The following is a 5,000-nucleotide window of genomic DNA, read 5'->3' on the forward strand; positions in this document are numbered from 1 at the left end:
CTGATGGAAAGGAAAGGAAAGGAAAAAAAAAAGACACTGAATAACAGAAACGTTGCAAACAAGAAGGAAGAGAAAGGAGATAACGAAGATAGACAAAGAGACGTTAGCGCAGCCGATGAAATAAAAAATAGATAGATAAATGGAAAGTAAATGTCAATATGAAGGTTAAGTGGAGAAAGGGAATTGTAGAAGAAAAACAGAAACGTCGGAGGAAACAAGAAAGAAAGGAATATGAAAGGAAGGAGGAAAGACAAGAAGACGAAAACAAGGAAGAAAGACAAGGAAAATGTTAGCGGAACGGATCAACAGAGGAGAACAAGAGAACAAATTGTAAAAAGAAGGCCAGTGAAGAAAGGAGACAAAGAAAATGCAGTAAGTTTAGAGGAACAAAGGCCGAGAGGAAGATAAAATGAGGAAAACATGAGAAAGAATAAACCGTTATAGGAAATGAAAAAGAAAAGGAGAAAAAGCAAGTTTAGAGTTAAAGGAAAGAAAGAAGGATTTTGCAAAGGAAATGGTATAAAGTTGAAAAAGCAAGGAAAAAGAAAGAAAAAGATAGGAGAAAGAGAAAAGTAAGGAAGGGAGAGAAGAGTAATTAGACGTAAAATCTTAAGACGTGAGATAAATGTGTGATTCGTGACAAGAGAATGTTATACAAGACTTGAATATTTGTCTGCTTGCCAATGCTTGCTGAGTGTCATGTATTGCTGAGTGTCATGTACAGTGCTGTCAGGGACTACTACTTTCTTTTTTGTGTTATCCCACCAAGGGCAACAAAAACGACTGAAAAACGCCCACTTAGATGCTACTACTTGTGGAGGGTTCAGATACACAACGAGATGGAGAACTGCAGTATATTAATGAATGCTGGGAAATAGAAAGCTAAACCCCGGCCGCCAGCGTCCACCTCCGAGGCATGGTTGGACGCCTTGCTTTTAAGTCCCAAGAGACGACTAACAAAGATTTTCAAGACAGTTTCTCTTTATGATAAACTAGAAATCTTACTAATCCATTACCAGAACCATAGAAATACCCTTAAATACACGAGTATCTTCAACTAGAACCTTTGAAAACAGTTGTCGTGAGAGAGTAAAGCGTTTTTGAATACGGGTCTTAAGAGCGCATGCGGGACAACATAGTCATAGAGCATAGGGTGGCTGAAACAATGCAAGCAGTGTCTGAAGCAGGGCATTTGCAGAAATTGAAGGAGGTGGAGCAGGAGAAAGAGGAGCAGGAGAAGAGAAAAAGGAAAAGGGAAATGAAAGCAATGAAAATAGGAAAACATTGGAGGAGGAGGAGAAGGAGGAGGAGGAGGAGAAAAGAAGATATATTTTAATAAAAACAAAAACAACAACACAACAGCACCAACAACAGCACCAACAGCAATAATAATAATAATGATAATAATAATAATGAAGAAAGAAAAAAGATTAAGAGAAGAGTAAAAATGTTCCAGGTAAAAAGATACAATAAAAGAAAGTGAGGAGAGATGATGTTGATAAGGAGATTACTTGTTCGCGCAGAGTACTTAAGTAATAAATATCAACAATGGAGGCAGGAAAAGGACAAGGAAAAAAGAGTTTCGTGGTGGTAGAGAAAATGTAAGAGCAGCGCTAAATACACGAGGAGGAATAGACGACATGAAAAAAATAAAGAAGTTTCTAAAATACAGACTTAACGATGGTTTGAGAAGCATCACGAGTATAACTAAATTAGCATAATAGCTGAAGATCCCAAATTTTTAAGGAGGGTGATGAAAGGAGAGAAAATTAGATACGTTGAGGAAAAGTTTCACTTGAGGCGTATCTGTGAGGTGAATAATTGAATGATATCTTTTATTACGCTCATCTTCTTGAAACGCATCACGTGAACGAATGGTGCGTGAATCACTCCTCCTGACACACATTCCTTCCAGAGAGGAGAGAAAAGGAGAGGAGAGGAGAAGAGACACGTGCAGACCTAAGTTTGTAAAGGAAAGATGCTGAGGTGAATAGTACAAGATGAAGATAAATTCAAGTGTTCTTTACTAGACTGACATGAAATACTGCAAAGTGTGTTTTAAATACCAACACCTTTTATTTCCTTTTTGTCAACATGGAAATCTGTACTGTGTTAACCCCTTCAGTACCATGAAACATTTTTCCTATTTATTTTGCTTATTATTTGGCGATTTTATACAACTTCAGAAACTCATAAGGGGGATTAAAATAGTGAGGACTGTAGCCATTATTCTTCTGACCTCTATACACCCTTCTAATGTAAACAAAACCGTCAAATCATATCCAAAACTCAAGGGTAAAAACGCACCCAAGTACCGAAGGGGTTAAATATGCCACCACAAAAAGACAAAATATCAAAACACACCTTCTTTGTCATCAATACTGAGATACATTTCCTTAGTTTATGATATCAATATTGAAAAATAAATATTCCATGACCATGAGGAAAACTAAGGTCATTAATTTGAAAGTGCTTAACCTTCAACACTGGGATACATTTTTACCTTGAGATTTGTGTACAACTAGACTATTTAATTTACATAAAGAAAGGTCTATTGAGATCAAAAGATTGATATCAACAGTCCTCACTATTTCAATCCCCTACATCAATTTCTCAAACTGCATAAAATCACTAAATAAATAAATGGAATGAATATGGAAACTGAAGGCACTGAAGGGGTTAAAATGTTCAAAAGGTGTACGAGACAAGACTTTCTTCGTAAACTGAGACAGGCGATTGTAAGCACTGACGGTGACGTGAGGGAACAGATGTACGAGCAAACTAAGCCGAGGGACGCAGGAAGTGATGGAGTAATGACATCATACATTTAGATGCGGCGAACCTGAATACACAAGCAGCAGATAGAGACAGACGCAGGAAGTTAGGCCTTTATCCTGCCGTGAGTGTGAGCTGACTGCCAATGGTGTCCAGTGGGAAGGCTGTAACACACTCCCACTTGTGATCTCCTTATTCAAACAAACTCTAATGTATCGGCGTCAAATGGAGCAAGCGTCACCTATTGTCCTTGATATAAAAGAGGAAATAAGTACTAGCTAATCTAAACGATAAATGATTCTTGCTACTTGTGATCTCCTTATTCAAACTAACTCTAATGTATCCTGGCGTTAAATGGAGCAAGCGTCACCCATTGTCCTTGATATAAAAGTAGGAATGCGTACTAGCTAATCTAAATAGCGATAAATGATGCCTGCAGTAAGCACAGCACTCTACACCCCTCAGTACTCCTCCTCAGAATATTCAGAAATACAATACAGCAAGAATGCAGAAAACTACAATTGAAAAGCGCAGTATGGGTAAGAAATAAATACCTTTGTTTTTACTGATGATGCATTAAGACAAAGTAACTCATCCAACCTGACCACCACTTACACAGGTGAAAAAAAAAGATTAAAAAAGCTAAAATAAAAGGAAATGAATGAATAAAGTAGAACAAAAGCAAACTAACACAACTAACATGTACGAAAATAAATTCACTGACTGTTTAACCACGACATAACACAGAAAAGAATTCATAGGAAGGCCGCTGTGTGACCATAAACAAAGCCAAACAGAGAAATTCATGGTGGAAAAAAAATCATTGAGAAACACTATTGTGCTTTTACACCTGTCTCATCACTCCAAGCAAAGGAAGGGAGAGCCTACATTCACTGACGACCTAATCATGCCATAATGTACAAAGGAATGCATTGGGAAACAACCACACTGTCATAAAGAAACCTGTGCAGGAAAAATTATCACAACAAAAAATATACGAGAAATACGCGTACTGCTGTTGTAGTAGTAGTAGTAGTAGTAGTAGTAGTAGTAGTAGTAGTAGTAGTAGTAGTAGTAGTAGTAGTAGTAATAGTAGTAGTAGTAGTAGTAGTAATAGTGGTTGTGGTAGTAGTAATAGTGGTGGTAGTAGTAGTAGTAGTAATAATAGTGGTAGTAGTAGTAGCAGAAGTAGTAATAATGGTAGTAGTAGTAGTAGTAGTAGTAGTAGTAGTGGTGTAGTAGTGGTATAGTAGTAGTAGTAGTAGTAGTAGTAGTAATAGTAGTAGTAGTAGTAATAGTAGTAGTAGTAGTGGTAGTAGTAGTAGTAGTAGTGGTGAGTAGTAGTGGTAGTAGCAGTGTGGTGCAGTGGTGGTAGCAGGAGCATCCACTGCAACGGTTCAGCCAACTGAGTCCTCCTGACTCCTCTGTCAGGAGGCAGTCTAGCCCAGCAGTGGACCGGACGTGTAGTAGTGTTAGCAGTGGTGGTAATAGTGTTGTGGTGGTGGTGGTGGTAGTGGTGGTGGTAATAGTGGTAGCAGTGGTGGTGGTAATAGTAACAGTGGCAGTGGTGGTGGTGGTGGTGGTGGTGGTGATGGCAGTGGTAGTAATAGTAATTATTGTAGTCGTAGTAGTAGTAGTAGTACTAGTAGTAGTAGTAGTAGTACTAGCAGCAGTAGCAGTAGTAGTACTAGTAGTAGTAGTAGTAGTAGTAATTGTAGTAGCATTAATAGTAGTAATAGTAATAGTAGTAGCAGTAATAGTAGCAATAGTAATAGTAGTAGCAGTAATAGTAGCAATAGCAATAGTAATAGTAGTAGCAGTAACAGTTGTAATAGTAATAATAGTAGAGGTGATAGTAGTGATGGTAGTGGCAGTAGTAGACGTAGTAGTAGGAAAAAAAAACGAAAAAAAATATTGCAACATACAGCATAAATGAATAAATAAATATATCACCCATTACTTTACAGGTGTTTTGTCACTATTTCTGCACGGGACAGGTGAGCACACACTTTTCACAGGTCGCCAGGTGAGAATAGTGGTGAGTGGCTTTCATAGCCATTAATTCACCCTATGCTAAATACAAGTACACTCACTCCACGCTAAACACACTCAACTCCACACCCGCTTGATAGAATATTACACGTCATTCTCCCTCACAACAACTGGCGAGGGATTCATTACAGTTTGTCGACACTCATTTGTTATCTCTGCTTATTAATCTATTC

The sequence above is a fragment of the Portunus trituberculatus genome, chromosome 37, assembly GCF_017591435.1.
Source record: "Portunus trituberculatus isolate SZX2019 chromosome 37, ASM1759143v1, whole genome shotgun sequence".
Taxonomy (NCBI): Eukaryota; Metazoa; Arthropoda; class Malacostraca; order Decapoda; family Portunidae; genus Portunus; species Portunus trituberculatus.